Genomic DNA, 19,956 nt, shown 5'->3' on the forward strand with positions numbered 1-19,956 from the left:
TCTCTTTTTCAGACTGCTCTAGTTTTCAGTGTAGAGGTCTTTTGCTTCCTTTGTTAGATTGATTCCTAGATATTTCATTTTTTGGGGTGCTATTGTAAAAGGAATTGTTTCCCTAATTTCTCTCTCAGTGAGTCTGTTGTTTGTGTACAAGAGGGCTATTGCTTTTTGAGTTTGACCTTGTATCCAGCTACTCTACTGAATCTGTCAATTAAGTCTAGAAGTCTTTTGGCAGAGTTTTTTGGGTCTTCTATGTAAAGTATCATATTGGCAGCAAATAATGACAGTTTAACTTCTTCTTTTCCTATCTTTATTCCTTTTATTTCTTTCTCTTTCCTAGTTGCTGTGGCTAATGTTTCCAGAACTATACTGAACACTACTATCTAGAATATATAAAGAACTGAAAAAAATCAGACACCCCAAATTCAAAGACACAATTCAAAAATGGGCATCTGAAATGAACAGACATTTCTCAGACAAGGAAGTAAAAGCAGCAAACAAATATATGAAAAAGTGTTCAACATCACTTGTCATTTGAGAGATGCAGATGAAAACAACACAGAGATTCCACCTCAACCCAGAAAGAATGGCTGCTATCAAGAAATCAATAAATAACAAATGCTGGCAGGGTTGTGGGGAGAAAGGAACCCTTCTCCATTGCTGGTGGGAGTGCAAACTGGTGCAACCACTATGGAAGTCAGTATGGAGATACCTCAAAGAACTAGGACTAGAGGTCCCATTTGACCCAGCTATTCCCCTGCTGAGTATCTTCCCAAAAGAATTAAAAGAATCATACCACAGTGATATACGTGCACCCATGTTCATAGCGGCACAGTTTGTAATAGCTAAAGCTTGGAAGCAGCCCAAGTGCCCATCAACTGGAAACTGGATAAAGAAAATGTGTGTTCTTTTTTTATAAAATGGAGTACTACTCAGCCATAAAGAATGAAAAACTAGAGTCATTTATAGCTAAATGGATGCATATTGAGGCCATACTCTTAAGTGAAACAAATAGGACACATATGTGTAAACACCGAATAGTTTCACCAGTGTGAGAAACTGGTAGTGTAAACAAGGGTTAAAATGATTAAAATGAATGATTGATAATTTGAAATAGGAAAAAAGGTCCAAAGACGAAGGAGTGAAGGGAGGGGAAGGGGAAAGGAAAAGAGGGAAAGGAAAAACTATGAGAAAAGAAAAAAAAATGGAAATGAAATCTATGTAAATAGGAAAGGGAGGAGGGGGTGAAGGGAGCACAGGTAATGGGCGGGGGGGGGGGAGAACCAAGATACATCATGTACAGGTAGAAACACCCAATGATAAATGTAAACAAATTGCATACCTAAAAGGTACCAATAAAAGAACAAAAAAAAAAAAAAGAAAGAAAAAGGGGAATAGTGTGGGGGCACTGGTTTACAGAGATTTTCATTCTTTTACCACAGATTAAAGAATAAAAATATATACATTGACAAATACCTTTGAAGAAGAGAACCCCATTCTTCCTTAAGTTTTGAAGAACTGCAACTTTAAAACTGGAAGAAAAAGTTAAGCTTAAAATTCTTATACTAACATTTTAAGACCATCATTCCAGATGCAAATATCTGCAGCTTACTTTACCAATGTGGATGTAGGTATAAGTGGCATTCTCCTTTAGCTGGGCTTTTGACAGACCCTGCCTTCTACAGGTGGCCTTAAAAGTGAGGGGAAGCAGACCTTGGAATGGAAGAGAACTTGGTTTGGAAATTTCAGCACTTGACTGCAACAATGTGATGCCAAGCTATGCCATCAAGGGCAAGTCACTTACCTGCTCTAAGATTCAATGTCCACAACTGAAGGGGTTGATTGAAGCTCAGAGTATCCTTGTAGCTTAAAAGTACCATGCAAATTTGAAAAATACTATTATTTGGATTAAATCAGACTTAAGAAATTCAGCATTTGAATGGAATACCCCTGCCCCAGAAACAAGAATATCTTTTTAGGGAGAAAAATACCATAACAATTATTTTTAATACAACTTTCAGAATTGTGATATGTTAAATGGGTTCCTAGAAAATTTACTTATACTCTCATCAAGATCAATCTGCCTGCTTCTAAATTACCAATGATTAATATTTTTTCAATCCACCATAGCATATGCAAATTTGAAATATTTTATGAAACATTAATTTATGGATTTATCAATACCTTTTTAAAAATTATGGTAAATTACCTATGACATAAAATTGATCAAGAGTGACATCTAGTACTTTCACAATATTGTGTAATCACACACATTATCTTGTTGCAAAACATTTTCATTATCTCAAACAACCCTATACTCATTAAGTAGTCTTTCTCTCTCCCTTTCCTCAGTCACTATACCATATTTTGTTTACCCATTCATTAGTTGATGAACATTTGGTTTGTTTCCAAGGTTTGGATGATCTGAACAATGCTACTATGAAAATGTGCACATTTTACATGGATGGATGTTTCATGTCTCATGAGTCTCTACTGAGTTTTAGGGCAATCTTATTTTGGAACCATCAAGCTTTCCTGTAGGAGCTGCCACATTTTATATTACTATCAGTAAGAGCTCCATTAATTCTCTACATCTTAGGATGTGTTTTAGCAAGAGAGTGGGCCATACACTTAACCTCCAACCTGCATATAGATTAGTAATTATTCATGCTAACTTGCAAAAGAGTAATAATAGTAAATAGCAAAAGCACTATGTGCCGGGCATTGTTGTAAATGCCCAATATATATTCACACACTCCCTCATCAAAGACTTCATGTATTTCCAACTTAAACCACTTCCCTTTACCTCCAACATGGAGAAAACACATTAAACAATAAAAAGATAAGCTTTAGCGAAATCTGCGGTGGAAAAGATGACTTACAGAGAAAGGAACACACATATACTTCTTCTCAATAAGTTTTGGATACTTTTAAAGTCAACAGCTGTATCATAGTATTGTAAAAAGTTGGAAACATTAGTTATCTGTCTCAAATTCGTGGAGATGCATGAGGTTTTGGCAGAGAGGAACAAAGAGTCTTGAGTGCATATGAAGAAAATTCTACTTATGAAACAAATATAAAACTTCATGTGTAGTTATTTAGAAAAGCAGATTCAAGAATATTAACTCAAGGTGTTCAGGGTAAGGACCCACCCACCCATATGCATGCCAGCCTAAGAACGTGGAGTGAAAGTCCAACCTGCAGTCTACAAATCAATTGTGTTTTAGGTTCTCTAAAAGATACCAGATATGATACCTATTGTCTATAGACACTAGATATAATAATCTGCTACACAGAAATTCATACATCTCAGGATTTGATGATATAATTATTTTTGTTTGCATAATTAAATATTATTTCTTTAGGGAATTAACTTGGGATTATAAAAGGAAATTTACAAACAATTGGACTATTCAATAGAATTTGCTGAAGAAAAATTTATTCTTGTATTTTCAAAATCCTGAAAATACCTGAGCATTATGGGGGAGGAAGTTGAGGGGTGGCTAGAGTCTTGCTCCCTTAGCTTCCTTGCACAGCCCAGCACACTCACTACCTCCAAGTAGCTCCTGGAGCACTGCTGAAAATCCACTGATCAAAACTGTTACGTTTTAGATCTAAAATGGCCCCCAAAGTCTTATGTGTTTCAAAGGTGACTGGAGATAAGAGTAGTATAGCTGGCTTACTGTTGGAAGGTGGGGTCTGGTTAGAGGAGATGGTCACTGGGCACCTGGCCTGGAAGGGTTTATCTCTCTCCACAGCTCCTTCCCTCTCCATATGCTTCCTGTCACCATGCCGTGAGCAGTTCCCCTCCATCACTGGAGGCTGGGCTACCTTGGAGGCAGCCGACTATGGATGAAACATGAACCAAAATAAACCTCCCCTTTTTTAAGTTGTGGGTTGTCCCAGCAACCAGGGAAATAACTAAGACAACAACCTGAAGAAATTTCACCAGTAGTTCCCACTGTTGACCCATTTTACACATTTGCACACAAAACTTCTGAGGAAAGTACAAGCCGAACAGTTGTCATTACGAGAGGTCTAAAAGTGTATCAGAGGCTTAATATACAGTTTAAAATGTTTTTCTTTTTATAAATAGTTCCAGGTAAAATTTAATTACATTTTCCTATCTGTCCCAGACAATATAAAATTGACTATGTCCTTCCACAGCTAGCCTTTATGACCAAACTGTGGAGCTTACCTGAAGGTCATCACAAAGTTCTCCATGGGCCAGCCCAAGAGAAAGGACTTCCCAGCATGAGTGTGGCCTTCCTACTCATTGTCCACAGGGTCAGCCATCCACAGGCTGTGCAGTGTATTTAGTGTACTGGATTTGGTATACCTAGAAAGATAATTAAGCAAGATCTCAGTTAGTTTGTTTCTTAACTTTGAGAACGGCTGTGCTGATGCTAGAACACCAGTTCTTCCAGTCCAGAGCAGAGCATGCCTCACTGATCTCTGTCACCTTGGTGGCACAGCTCAGTAGAGAGCTAGATGGGTCTTAGCAAAGGGTGCACTAAATGAAGCCAGCTAGAAAGGTGTGGGCTCAATTTATCAATGGCAACAAACAGCTGGAGACTGTCTGGGCTACTTCTGTAAAGGTTGAATATTCAATATGGACCGTACTCTGTATTTTAAAGACACTCCTTTTTTAAAGAAATATTAATTCATTTATTCCCTATGTCTTGACTACTTAACTATATATATATATATATATATATATATATATATATATATATATATATATATGTGGGGCTGAACAAAGATTTAAAAGTGCATGATTTATGTAAGCATGGTTTTTCTTCACACGGATAAAAATACATAACCTTAAATTAGAAAGACATAAAGTACATTTCAACTTTACTTTTATAAGATTTTTATCATCATTAGAAAGCAGGTTAAATTTCCTTTCTTAGGATTTTGTTCATAACATATTCCCATGGATTCTGGTTAAACTTAAAAACTGTATCCTACACCAGATCGGCTTTTTAAGGTGTGTTCAGTGCCCAGTTCTCTCTGTTGAGTTGGAGGGTGATCAATTTTGTCAGCAGTGACAGTTTCTGCTTATTCCACCTTAGACCTAGAAGGTCCTACATTTCTTGGATGTAGAAATTGCCACATCTCTTGGCTTAATTTACAAACTGAATGCTCAAGTTGACCTGAGATTTACCACATTCTAAGTCCTTTAAAGGATATCAAGGGAACATGGACACAGAATCCTGGAATCCTCTATGATTCTGAACCACTACAGCTAAATGCCACCCAGCAGACCTCACGTGGAAATAGGAAAATACCCAATTCATGGGGAAAATAAGGCTAAACTCTTCAACAAGATTTATGAAATGAAGATAATTTTGCAGGAACTACATGTGAAAGATAATCTGGATTTATAGTGAATGGCACATTGGATATAAGAATAACAAAAAAGTGCCTGTGATATAAAGTGCCATCTCTGTATTTTAATTTTCTTTTGACCGCATGACTTTGTATTTGGGAGATGTTTATGAGACACAAGCAATTATTAGATAAAATCATTTTTCTAGATAGCAACTCTAAAGATTCTATCAAACTAAAAATACACTGCCAATTAGAAATACAGACACACACCTGATTTTAGAGATTGTTTAATTTTTCTAATTAAGTATCTATATGTATCGACATTTATGAAACTGCGTGGAAACTGTCACACTGAAAGTCATTTCAATAATTATCCATTTAGTTCAATAAAGTGTTAAGATTATCTACAATCTTAAAATCAAACCAAGGAAATTATATAAAAGCTAAAGGCATGCTTTCCATTCTATAATGTTTATAGAACATTGGGCACCTGCCTTATGCTAAGCAATCATCTAAATATTTTAGGGACATTATTTCACTTCATCATCAAATAACTACACCAAATAATCTCTAATGGCCCTTTCTTATAGATAAAGATACTCACAGAGAAAGGACAACTAACTGCTGAACGCAACAGAGAGTGGGTTTGAACCCAGGCAGCCTGACAACCAGCCTTGGCTCAGAACCACTGGGCAGCCACGGGCGCTGACTTACCTGCTCAAGCTCCTGCCTGGGAGAACAGCTCCATGACAGGACCCCTCATCTCCCCACCCATAGCCTCCTTTCTCCTCCCTGAGCCATCGACTTTTCTGATGGCACTATTCTTCAACTTTGGAAATGTAGGGATGAATCTCATGGATTGTATCGACAAAGCCAGATACTGCCTCAGAAATACTTCAAATGTATTGCAACATACCTCTGTACTCAAATGGCTTGTCTTAGGATCCCCACTGTGTTTCCTCGCTTTCCATCACTGGCTCTGTTTGATTACTTCAGTAAATATGAGAAAGAGTGAGTCTAAACTGTCTCAAAGGAGGAGGAAGAGGAGAAGGAAGAAGAGGGAAGATGAGGAGGGAAAAGCAGAGGAGAAAGGAGGGAAAGGGAAAGAGGAGGAAGATCATCTACCTCAGGCTTTATTTCACATGAAAAGTTCAGTGACCCTTGGAAATTTATAATATTTTAAAGTGACTTCCCTTAGATGCTCCGGAGTAAGTGTCATGGTAGATTCCATAAATATTTGTTTGTAAATTCACTAACATCTTCATCTTTTGACCTAAGCAAAATTCACTTTCTAATATTCCCAATGGATATAGAAAGTATATCAAAACACAATTTTGGGAACTGATTTTCTGAAATAAGAACATGATTCAATAAACTGATACAAAATTTGTAACATAAAAACCTCTAGCTGGGCACAGTGGTGCACATCTGTAATCTTAGCATTCTGGGAGCCTGAGGCAGGAGGATCATAAATCTGAGTTCCACTTAGACAATTTAGTGAATAAGTGAGAGAGACCCTGTCTCAAAATACAAAGAAGGGCTTGGGATGTAGCTCAGTGCCAAGTCCCTGAGTTCAATCCCCAAAACTGAAAAATAAACAAACAAACAAAAACCCTTTTGAGTAATTATCTTAAAAGTAGTATGTGAAAAATTAAACTTTTGCACACCTTTTAGAATAATGGGCCAATCAAAATGAAATTCAGTTCTTGAATAGATTCAACATAGCAAAAGGAAAATCTTTATATAAAATATTTTAAGCACAACATTGTGGTTTCTATAAAACTCAAGTTGTTAACAGTATTGGGGATAATATGTGGCTTCTAGCAAAAAAAAAAAAAGGTCTACTGTCCCTAAATATTATAATTACAAAGGTTAAAAAAAACAAAGAGAAGGAAAACACAGTTCCCCTAAGACTGGAGGGTGCACTGTCATGTATCTCTCAGGCTGAACCCTGAGAGGTGCGATGTACTGTAGTGTTGGGGTCAGGCTGGCCTGGACTTGAGGTCCTCCCTGCAATTTCCCAGGGCATCCACTTGTGCCACATTTTTTTTAGCCTTTTTCAGCTTCTGTTTCATATATAAAACCTGAAGAGGATAATAATACCTGCCTTGGACAGCTGCTGGGAAAGTTACACGAGACACCTATGATGCTCCTAGTATGGTCCTAAGAACCCCTCCAATAAATTTCAATTTCCTATACTTTCTTTGGTTAAATAAAGAGAATGGTATAGAATCTAAAGTTTTTAAAACCACGACTTGTCCTTGGACAGTGGCTATGGCAGAGCACTTCATGTAGACTGCATGCAGTGCTTTGACAATCTTTCTCTCTGTCCTCCCTGGGATATCTTCTCTGCTACAGCTATATCTGCAGGCAAGTTCTCCACTAAACATTTTATTATCGTATCTTTGCCTCTACTTTTTTGGATGGATGGAGTTCTCATTAATTTCTCCATTCACTAAGCAGTATATTTCATTTTTCACTGGATTCCAAGCAGAAGGGAGTTAAGTCATTTACTTACCACAAAGAAAAAGTCAGTTTCAGTGATGAGATAGAATCTAAATGGCTATGGAATCCTCAGTGAAATCCAAAAGGAAAGAAATGATAGAGGCAGCAGCACCACATGTTGGATAAATGCTTGTGCTTTAATATAAACAGATCTAGTTTTGAATGTGGACTCCATTAACTATTAGTGCAGTGACTAGATGGAGGAAGCCATTAGACCTCTGAATACCAAGGCTCTGTCTAAAACAAAGAAAATAGGGCAGATGTAAGGGATGGACAAGACGAGGTATAAACAAGGTTTAGCATAATTCCTCACAGGTAATATGTCCCTGATAAATCATACCTGTTATCATTGTCACTCATATTAAATACACAATTTTGTAAAATCAGTGCTTTGTCTTGCATGTCATCTATGACACAGAATAGCTCAGAGACAGAGGGAGGAAAACAGTTTTATTTTTCTCTAGTGACTAAAAACTTTCTGGATGAGATTTTATTGGCTGAAATATTCTTTGTCTTTCATGGTATTTCAGAAATAATGAAAACAGAGGTGGAACAAATAAATAGCCAGGCCAGTAAATTCTTTCCATCTCCATGTCTTCAGACTCCAATCACCATTTTTTAAGCTGAGTACTAGTTGTATTTGCACTCAAAGTTGAGAGGAAAGTGTACCAAGTGGGTTTTGTAACCAACACATATTCCAAATCTTTCTCCTCCATCCTTCATTTTCACAGCTCCTTCCAAGATGGATAACCAGAAATAATATTCACTGGTTATCAGGAATACTGCCTCACTTAGCTAGTAATCCTACTTCTACTATTGCCTGCCCTCCAATCCATTATCTAAAAATAGCAAGAACAGTACATAATACATTGATATGGTCACTTCTCTAGGTAAAAACCCTACAGAATAATAAATATCCCAACCTCTATCAAGAAGCTGTGTTATCAGATCCCTGACAAATTCTCCAGCTTCCTATCAGCCTTCCCTCCAAAGGCCACACTGTTCCCACCTCAGGCCTCCTGTCCCCTTGGCCTAGTCTAGGAATGGTGGCTGCTTCTCATGACACAGGCCAAGTTTTAATGTCTTACCTCAGAAGGGTGCTGTTAGATGACCTCTCTCAAACACTGACCCATCTTCCATCTACATGGCACCTAGCTTATCAAAAGCACTGATTATATGAAATTTTCCCTCTTATTTTATGCTATCTTTAAGCCCCAGGTAAAAGGGTCCCTGCATGTCACATTCTTGAGTCTATTCTCGACAGGGACCCAGCATAGAACAGGATACCCATGCATTACTATTAAACAAGTGAAGATTCAAAACATTTGCAAAAACAACACAAAAAAGAAGAAAAACATGTAATGCATTTTATGATACTCAGGAGAGTGTGTAGTGCATATGTACTGGGGCCTCGACACCAACAAAATGTCACGGAACCAGAAGAGGTGCCATTTCTTCTTCTTCAGCCTCTAAGTTTCATGAGGCTACAGATCAGCAGAGTTCAGCTGGCATCCCCTCTGAGGATGTGTTTTCCATCTGGAAGTAAAGCTTTTACCTGCTCCACATCAAATACCATGAAACAGCTAGGTGACACAATGCTAAAAATTATAGTTTCAATTTTCCAAACAAGGGTCCATCACTTAAATTCAGGGGTCATTTGTTTACAGCTGTAAGAGGTGGAAGATGACTACTGAGAACTGATCATTGGGTTTAGCAATGTGGTGTCACTGGAGTAATGGTTGTGCAATGATGCTCGGAGGAATGCTAGTTTTGAAGATTGTGGTAGCACAACAGCCATCCCTTCACATCAAGATCCTCACACCCTAATCCCTGCAACCCATGAATATGTCATGTAGCAAAAGAGAGTTTGCAGATGTGATTAATGTTATAAATTTCAAAACCTAGAGGAATTCCGCTAATCACATGAGACATTAATATTAGAGAATATATTCAGATTGAGCCAGAGAGATTCTGTAGAAGAAAAAATTAGATAGAAAGTGTTAGACTCGACCTATTGCTGGCAGGAGCCACATAGAAAGCATGAGCAGGAATACAGCTCGACCCTAGGAGTAAAAACCAGCTCCCAGGTGATAGGCCCTCAATACCACAATCTCAAGTAAATGAATTCAGTAAAAAAATTGAATGAGTGCACAAGGAGGTTTTCTCAGTCTCCAGCAGGGAATGCTACCTGGCTGACATGTTGGTCAGTCTTCTAAGACCCTAAGCAGAGGACCCAGAAAAGCACATCCTGGATTCTGACCGACAGAAGAACAGCATAAAAAAATTCATGTTGTTTTAAGCCACTACATTTATGAAGATTTGTTTTAGCTGTGTATAAAAAAATGAATACAGATTTTGCTTCCTGAAAGTAGGTGCTGCTACAATAAACACCTAACAATGTGGAAGCAGCTTTGGAATCAGCCAGCAGTACAGGAAAACTGCAAGAATTCTGAGGGACATGACAGGGAAAAAGCCTAACTTGTCTTCAACAAACTTCTAGCAGAAATATGGACATTAAAAACTCAGCTATGACAGCTCCAAAGCCCAGTGGAGCATTACAGAAAAAATCTACCATACTTTAGAGGAGACCTAAATCTCCACAAACTAACTGTTGGAAGAAATATGGATTCCAAAGTCGCTGCTGATGAAGACTCAGAAGAAACATGTGAAAACCAGAGAGAGGGAAATTCCTATTATAAGTGGGCAAAACTGTGTCCTGTAGTTATGCAGAAAACAAACCTTTTTAATGGTGAACTTTGATAAATATGTGAAGAGATTTCTAACTAAAGTACTGGAAGGGTGGCTTTTTATATTTGTTGTTTTTTTCTCATAGTTAAATGGGAAGCGAGAAAGATAAATTGACAAGAGTTGTTAAACAAAAGAGCACCAGATCTTGATCTTGATGATCTGGGAGATTTTCAGCCTGTCTAGATGCAAGAGGTGCTAAAATTAAGAGGGTGCTTCAGAAAAGTGTGGCACAAAGAAAAGGCTGTGTGGTGGTGTAACTTGTTACTAAAACTTCAGAAAGGTGAAGAGATGAGAGTATTCAGACACACAAAGAGCTCTTTAAAGAGAGTAAAGGAATGTTTCACAGATAATCCTGAATCTAACTAGTAAGCCTCTAAAAAGCTCAAGGGCCCATATTGCCCTCAGCCACGACACAGGAAACTGAAACACAGATGGAATTACCTCATTAATATTGGTGGACTTGCGGGCCTAGTCCGGACTCGGCGCCGCTGCCATATTCCCGTGGTGTGTCTTTTACTTTGTCCCTTCTCCGGGTGCCAGATCGTCCTTCCTGAGCCATGTCAGAAGGAGTGGACCTCATCGATATCTGCGCGGACAAAGAGTTCAAACAGCACCATTCTACTTGTGCAAGCTGGTTCTTCCCATTGGTCTTCCAATGGGTGCACGTAAGGATCTGGAAAGAGCATGAAAAGAACGGACTAGAGAAGGAGAGTTCCCCGGTTGGACACCGACGTCTATATGACCCAACAAAGGAGGCTCATACGTATCTTCTCTTTTTTCTTCCCTCTAATTGGCCTAAGTGTAGGTTTTAAAAAGCATAAGTATTTGATTTGTCACTGTTGAGATTTAAAGCAACACAGAAGTAGAGCAGTGGAATAATCTTGTACCATTGTACAGCTCTACTAGTTAATCCTTTTCTCTGGCGCTGGTAATTGAATTCACAGCCTTGCACATGTTAAGCCCAAGCTCCAACACTGATACATCCCCAGGCTCTGATTATACTTTTTAATAGAAGTTTTCCCACATCTCCTGCTAAAATGTAGAGTTATCTACATATGGCTACTAATTGTCTTAAATACATGAGAAAATTTTTAAGATGTCCAAGAAGCCAAATTATGGCCAAGAGAGAAAGGTTGCATATGTTAATTTAGTTATAAATCCGTTACTTTCCTGAGTTTTACACAGTTCCTTGAATCAGACTTTTGATACCTTTTGTAAATTATGGGCTTGTGTTTTGTTTTGTTTCTTAACAAGAAAAGGCTCCCTTCATTGTCTATTATTAATTAAAAGCTTTTTTCCCTTGGCTTCCTTAAAAAAAAAAAAAAAAAAAGATTTGGCGGACCTGACTTCCATCTGGTAGAGTGAGGACCAAGGACAACCATGGGAGACCTACAACATTCCTGAATATTCTGTATCAGTACAGACATTGCCAGCTTGGACTGAAAGGAAAAAAATAAAAGGAGGCAGACAGACCCCCAAATTCTGGCAGAAAACAAACTGATAAAACTATTCAGAGTTGCAAGCACACACTATTTTTTTTTTTTTTTGGTACCAGGGATCGAACTCGGGACCTTGCACTTGTGAGGCAGGCAGCAGAACCACTGAGGTAAATCCCTGGCCCCCACACACTATTTTTTATGAAAATGTAAAAATGGCACAGAAAGCAGGGGAAAAATAAAAGGAGGCAGACAGACCCCCAAATCCTTCTGGCGGAAAACACACTCATAAAACTATTCAGAGATGCAAGCACACACTACTTTTTATGAAAATGTAAAATTGGCAAAGAAAGCAGTGCCAACAGTCAGGAGGGGGACCCAAGAGATGCAAAGGACTGTTCCTGAGGTACCTTAAGATACTCTATTAAACCTGATGATACAATATACAGTACACCTCGCATATACCCAGAGACAACAAAGACTATTTAAAATTGAGACTACCTATGTCCTTCACATGGAAAAATTATTGATGATGCTAATGAAGCATGTAAACTAGAAAAACATAGCACCTATTAATAGAGCTATAATGAAACTTATAATGTTAAGTCATTATAATAATTCTTATATAGTTCTCCATAAATATTTGCTACTAAATAATTCTTACTAACAGTAATAGATATGCCCATCATGAAAACCTTCCAGTATATTTTAAAAGTAAAGTCACATTTCCTTAATATTTTAAACTAATTTATGTCTTTAAAAATGTATCTCAATATAATTAATATTCTGCCTAAGCCATCAGACTACACTCTTCAAAGAAGTCACAGGTACATATAAAAGTTTTTACTACCAAACATTTAAAATCTGATTTAAAAAAAAAAGACAAAAAGGAAATAAGATATTTTGTGGCCCAACATATATTAAAAAGAACACATTAAGATCTGTGAAGTAGTTATTACAATTTGGTTTCAAGTTAGCATGGAAGTTTAGATAATGAAGGCTCCTGAAAAATTAATTCCCATCTTATCTAAATCAATATCAAATTTTAGGAAAAGGTGCCCAAAATACCAAATAATATTGGAAACTTCAAAAAGTTTTCCACAAAGAAGTGCTTAAAGCTACAACCACTTTCCAATAGGGCTCTGAAGGAACACAAAGTAAAACTAACTAGACTGAACAGAACAAAAACCCTCTCTCATAACTAAGGAAGACATTTTCATAGAGCTGTGGAAATTATCCCCCATGAATCCCAGAGAGTGTCTCTCCTGAGAATACAAAGCCTGCTCAAGAGGGCTCTGTAGTAACACAAAGTAAAACTAACTAGACTGAAAAGAGCAAAAACCCTCTCTCATAACCAAGGAAGACATTTTCATAGAGCTGTGGAAATTATCCCCCGTGAATCCCAGAGAGTGTCTCTCTTGAGAATACAAAGCCTGCTCTCCTGAGCCCAATGGCACTAAACACCATGAATGCGAATGAGTTTCCATGAAACCAGTGCTGAAGCTGAGAACTTGTTCATCTACTTTAGAGGAAACAACACTGAACACTTCCTGTGAACACTAGTCTGTTCTGCTTATCAAAAATAGTGTTAGACTACCTCATGTAGTAAAGCCTCGAATGAAGAGCTCAGTGAAGAAGATGGGCATCCTTTTTCCTTCATTTCTTAGCACTTGAAACCGGTCCTGTCTATAGCACTTGGCAGAGCACTGTCCACTAACTCCTCAGTTGTGAGAATTCTCCAGTACTTAAGGCCACTCACCATTGTGACATCATACATACAGAGATGATGACGTAACTGACAAGCACTACACGCGGTTCCCTCATTTGCCTTCATCATTTAAATTTTTTAAACAATCTTTTTGAGATAATTGAAGGCTCACATGCAGCTGTAAGAAATAACACAGAGAGATGCCATTAGTCTCTTATAGTTTCCCACATAGTGATACATCCCCAAACTATAGTGTGTTATCACAACCAGATGTGTTAATCTTTCTTTTATTGTTATGACCAAACATCAGAGAATGGGTACTTTTTTTTTTAAGAAAAGAGGATTATTTAGCTCACAGTGTGGGAGGCTAAAACTTCAATATCAGGCAATCGCCTTGATGTGGCCCTGGTAGAGGACCCTCTTTGTTGTGTGGATGGCATTATGGCAGGAGAACACGAGAGCTCAAATAGTGAGACAGGAAGTCAGTCAGAGAAGAGAGGGGTCAATCTTGCTCTTTTACAGTTCTCTTACAAGAACTACCCAGAGCCCTAGGAGAAGTAAATTTCTTCAGAGGGCAGCACTCTTGAGCTAATGACCTTTCCAGTGGACCCCACCTCTTAAAGGTCCAACCATCCCTTAAACATTGCTACACTGGATATCAAGCTTCTAACCTGTGAAATCTTGGGGGACAAATCACACCTAAGCCATGGCACCAGGACAGTAATATTGATGCAGCCAAGAGACAGGACATATCTGATAGTACAAAGATCTTTTAGAGTACCCTTTTACATCAACTCCCTTCCAACATCCACCACCTTTTTAATACCAAGCAACCACTAGTCTGACCTCTATGGATGGTCTCCTTCCTCTGAAAAGGTCTCTTTCCCATGGAGGACTGAAATTTGACCTTACTAAAAGGGTTTATGGCTTCCCTTATAGTTTCCTTTAATATTATTTGAATACATATATTTTATTGCCCACTAGACTTCAAGAAAAGAACTTGTATCTGATTTATCATTTTGCACAGACCTTGGCACATTGAAAAAAATGTTTAAAACTTTATTGAATAAATGAATAAAAAGTTTTCTGGAATCTATAGGAAAAGAAAAAAGATGTTTTTGGTCTCTCTTTCATCTACTTTGCTCACTTAACCAACAGTGTTCAAACCTGCTGTAGCAAAAAGGCACTTGGATTGGTTTGGGCAGAAGAAATAAAAGGGGCCCAGGCTTGCTCTCACAAAACTTATTTGAATGGGAGGGACTGAAATTGACTGTGTAACCCCAGATTCTGATGGACATCGCAAAGAAAAACAAGAATAAATTCAGAGAATAAAGGGTGATCTAATTCATTACAGATTTTGGAGAAGGGAGGCAAGGAAGGCTTCCTTAAATAATTCATTTGAAATGAGCTTTGAAGAATAATTTGGAGTTAACTAGATAGGGAGAGAAGGAAAGAGAGAGAGAGAAAGGGATAGCAGGAGAGTATGTTAAGGGAGATATTTCATTGTTTCATGAAGGGGACACAGAATGTGAATATATGATGTTTCAGAGTCACAAAGGAGTTCGTTGGTTGGAGACACTAACAGAAGTACAGAAAACAAAAGAATCCTGAACAGGTGGGTAGGGGCCACAAATGCAAGTACCATTAGTCCTTTTAGATACTGTTAAAGCCTCACATATCAAAACAAACCAGTATAGAGATGACATAGAGACTATAGTCTCCCAACACTTCCTGCAGCTTTCATATTTTATTAATGCATATTAATTATAAATATTAATGGTGCTCAGTCTGTTATTTCCATACATGCCTACAACAGGCCCTACAACCTCTTTCTCCTCCTACTCACCCTTTCCATTCTGTAACAATCATTATTTTTCTTCAGGTTGACTTATTTTAGCTTCCACATATGAGCAAGGACATGTGCTACTTGTCTTTCCAAATGTGGCTCATTTCATTTAACATCCTCCAGTTCTATTTATTTTGCAGAAAATGACAAGATTTCATTGTTTTATGGCTGAATAACACTCCACTGTGTATACCACATATTTTGTATCAATGAGCACCTAGGTTGATTTCATATCTGGGCTATGTGAATAGTGCTGCAATAAGCATGGACACTTAAGCACCGCTTTGGTATGCTGATTTCATTTCCTTTGGTTACAGACCCGGAGGTCATAGGTGTAGAGCATATAGCAGACCTACATTTAGGTTTCTGAGGCACCTCCCTACTGTCCTCCATCATAGATGTACTAATTTACCTTCCCACCAACAGGGTATGAGAGTTTCTTTTTCTCCATATTTTAAACAGCATGATTTTTTTTAAATAGTAGCCATTTTAACTGGAGTGAGATCCATTTTAACTGGAGGTTATCTCCCAGGAGTTTTGATTTTCATTTCCTTGATGTTTGAAGATTTTGACCACTATGTTTTCATATATTTGTCAGCCACATTTGTATTTCTTCTCTTTGGAGCCATCCAGATCATTTGCCCATTTTTAAGTTGGATAACTTATTTTTTTTTATTTCTGTTTGCTGAGGTTCTTGTTTATTCTGCATGTTAACACCCTGTCAAACAATTATTTGACCAAATATTTTTCTTCTATTCTATAAACTGTCTCTTTACTCTGTTGTTTCCTTTACTGTGTACAAGCATTCTTTTAAATGTAATCCCAGATGTCAATCTTTACTTTGTTTCCTGTACTTCTGGAATCCTATCCAGAAAAATGTTTGCATGTATCAATGTCTTAAAGTGCCCCCTATGTCTTTTCCAGTCATTTCAGAGTTTCATGTTTTACATTTAGGTCTCTTATCTATCTTGAGTTGATTTTTGTACAGGGTGAGAGATGATAGAAGCTTTTAAAGGGACAAAACTAGTCTGGGAAAAGCTTCATCGGCTTTAGAATCATGGAGGCTCACTGGGTAGCACTGTTTGGCTTCCCATCAAAACATCTGTCAGAAGTTATTTAAGTTAAGAGACTTAAGGGACAGACTTATCTGGTCTTTTCTCAATTTCCAGATTGTTACAAGGCAACTCTTCCATTCTCTGCCTTTCCCTTTCATAGAGGCTAGAGACCTCTGTCCTAGAATTCTGTCACTGGTAGTAAATTCAGATCTGAATTAGAATCACTTGGGGACTGTCTATATCCTCACCCCCTACTGGTTCTCAGTCCTCAAATGCAGAAAAATTGTCTTAAACAAAACAAAACATCATTTTTGAATGACTCCTATTGTAATCAGGATTATGAATGGCTAGTTTTTAGGTGTTCTTTAAAAAAGATGTGATATTCTGTACCATCTTTCCTGGTAATGAAGCAAAGAAGAGAGAATATTATCTTAGAAATACCAAAGGAGCTTTTCTTAGTCCTATGTTATAGGAACTCGTCCTAACTACTTTTCTCTTGTTGCTGAGACAAAATACCCAACACCCAAAGTTAAAGGGAGAAGATTTATTTAGCTCACAGTTTGTAGAGGTTTCAGTCCATAGTCAGCTAGCTGCTAGGCAGAGTGGCACATGGAAGAAGGGCATCACAGAGGAGAAACAGTTCATGGTGTCCACATGGTAGCAAAAGCAAAAGGAAACCTTAATAGCAGCTTTCTACCCCTTTTCCTTATCCAGACTACTGGGATTAGAGCAGTGCCAAACCAATCAGTGTACTAGTTTAGTAATCACACACCCTTAATCCCAGCATTACACACTCTAGATCCAGCCATCTCTGAAAAATCCCCATCTAAGTCTGCATGAGGCTTGGAGGGGACATCCAGACACAAACCGTAACAGACCTCTAGATGTTTTAGCTAATGCTTAGTTTTTTCCAAAATATCATCGCTGAGAGGATTCTGGAAAGAGTGGGAAGTACCAAGAGTCTGTCTCCCATCTAGACAACAATTGCATGGACAGAATCTTTAGATCTAAAGACACAAATAGATTGAAAAGTGAACAGATGCAAAGAATATTCCATGGCCATGTAACCAAAGTTAACTAAAATAAGAAAACAATTTAAGCGCAAGCTTAAACACAAAGTACTGAGTTCAATCCCTGGTACCAAAAAAAAAAAAAAAAAAAAGTCTTTAGAACAAAGTAAGAGAAGGACAACAGAAAAAGAAGGGCAATATATATATTTAAAAGGTTCAATACAGCAAGAAGATAGAGCAATTATAAACATTTAGACATCGAATTATATAAAGAAAAAACTGACAATTAAAAGGATAAATGGACAGCTCCTCAAGAACAGTTAAGACTTCAAAACCCCAACAACCTACCGAGGTCCACAGTCGCGCAGAAGACGCTGAATCACCCCGCTGCCAACAGGCAGGTCTGCCATGCCCTACCTAGGTCCTGAGTCGCCCGTGAACTAGCTCAAACAATCAACAAATGGGATCTCTTCTTATTAAAAAGCTTCTGCACAGCAAGAGAAACCACCAGCAGTGTGAAGAGGCAACCAACAATGGGGGAAAAAATCTTCACCTGCTCTTCCTCAGACAAAGGTCTACTATCTCGACTCTATAAAGAACTTAAGAAGATCAGAACTCCCAAATTTAAAGACCCCATCGAAAAATGGGCATCTGAAGTGAACAGACATTTCTCAGACAAAGAAGTAGAAATAGCAAATAAATACATGAAAAAATGTTCAACATCACTGGTCATTCGAGAGATGCAAATGAAAACAATGCTGAGATTCCACTTCACTCCAGAAAGAATGGCTGCTATCATGAAATCAACCAATAACAAATGCTGGCGGGGCTGTGGGGAAAGAGGAACCCTGCTCCACTGCTGGTGGGAGTGTAGACTGGTGCAACCACTGTGGAAATCAGTACTGAGATACCTCAAAGAACTAGGACTGGAAGTCCCATTTGACCCCGCTATTCCACTGCTGGGGATCTTCCCCAAAGAATTAAAAGAATCATACCACAGTGATATATGTGCACCCATGTTCATAGCAGCGCAGTTTGTAATAGCTAAAACTTGGAAACAGCCCAAATGCCCATCAACTGGAGACTGGATCAAGAAAGTGTGGCTTTTTTTTATAAAATGGAGTACTACTCAGCCATCAAAAATGAGAAATTAGAGACATTTATAGCTAAATGGATGCACATTGAGGCGATACTCTTAAGTGAAATAAATAGGACACACATGTGTGAATACTGAATAGTTTCTCTGGTGTGAGAAACTGAAAGTGTAAACAAGGACTAAAATGTATAATAGGTAATGTGAAATAGGAAGAAACGGGGCAAAGGGGAAGGAAGTGGGAGGGGTAGGGGAAAGGATAGAAGGGAATGGGATTAATATGAGAAAATGGAAAAATAGGAACAAAATCTTTGTAAATAGGGAGGACTGGAGGGGTTGAAGGGAGGGCTGGGCAAGGTTGAAAAATAAGAACCCAGAGAGACTATGTAAAGGTGCAAATTTCCAATGATGAATGTCATTATATTGTATACCTAAAATGTACCAATGATTAGAATGAATAATCGATAATGTAAAATAAGAAGAAAAGGTCCAAAGGGGTAGGGGTAGTGGGAGGGGCAGGGGAAAGGAAAGAAGGGAAAGGAAAAAATGATGAGAAATGGCAAAAATGGAAATAAAGTCTTTGAAAATAGGGAAGGGTGGAGGGCGTGAAGGGAGGGCTAGGAATGGGGAAAAAATAAGAACCAAGATGCATTATATAAAGGTACAATTCCCAATGAGAAATGTAATTGTGTTGTATACCTACAATGTACCAATAAAAGAATTTAATACAAAAAAAGAAAAAGACTTCAAAACCCCACTGTCAACCATGAATTGAACACACAGAAGTAAGAAAAGTAAGAAAACAGAAGACTTAACATAGTAAATTAACTGGATTTATCAGATGTACACAGAACACTTTACTTGACAATAATAGGTAGCCATTGTAGAAAACAATAGAGTGGTTCCTCAAAATATTAATAACAGAGTAATTGTATGGCCCGGTAATTCTAGTTCTGGGTATATTTCGAAAAGAATTGAAAGAAATATCTCAAAGAAATATTTGTATACTCATGTTCATAGCAGCATTATCCACGATACCTAAAACATGGAAGCATCCTAAGTATCAATGGATAAATGGACAGACAAAATCTGGCTTATACCCAGTCTTCAATAGGAAGGAATTCTGACATAGGCTACCACATGCATAACGTTGAGGCTATTATACTAAGTGAAATAAACCAGTCAGAAAAAGACAGATACTGTATGATTCTATTTATACAAGGT

At 37.9% G+C, this 19,956-nt stretch overlaps 1 long non-coding RNA gene across 3 annotated transcripts; it reads right to left on the reverse strand.

Moving 5' to 3' along the window:
• Positions 1-3,354: 3,354 nt before the first annotated feature.
• Positions 3,355-17,112, reverse strand: LOC147823386 (uncharacterized). Of its 3 annotated transcripts, none has more exons than XR_015443877.1 (4): positions 13,780-17,112; positions 11,026-11,257; positions 4,196-4,336; positions 3,355-3,843 (listed from the first exon to the last, which is right to left on the reverse strand). It is a non-coding gene; the product is annotated as an uncharacterized LOC147823386 (long non-coding RNA). The 3 variants fall into 3 exon arrangements; XR_015443878.1 differs by lacking the exon at positions 13,780-17,112 and adding an exon at positions 13,618-13,759 and having other exon boundaries at positions 11,026-11,170; XR_015443876.1 differs by lacking the exon at positions 13,780-17,112 and adding an exon at positions 13,618-13,759.
• Positions 17,113-19,956: the final 2,844 nt, after the last annotated feature.

The sequence above is a fragment of the Heterocephalus glaber genome, unplaced genomic scaffold (genome assembly GCF_053883595.1).
Source record: "Heterocephalus glaber isolate CG9 unplaced genomic scaffold, H.glaber_assembly_v1.0 deba00001586, whole genome shotgun sequence".
Taxonomy (NCBI): Eukaryota; Metazoa; Chordata; class Mammalia; order Rodentia; family Bathyergidae; genus Heterocephalus; species Heterocephalus glaber.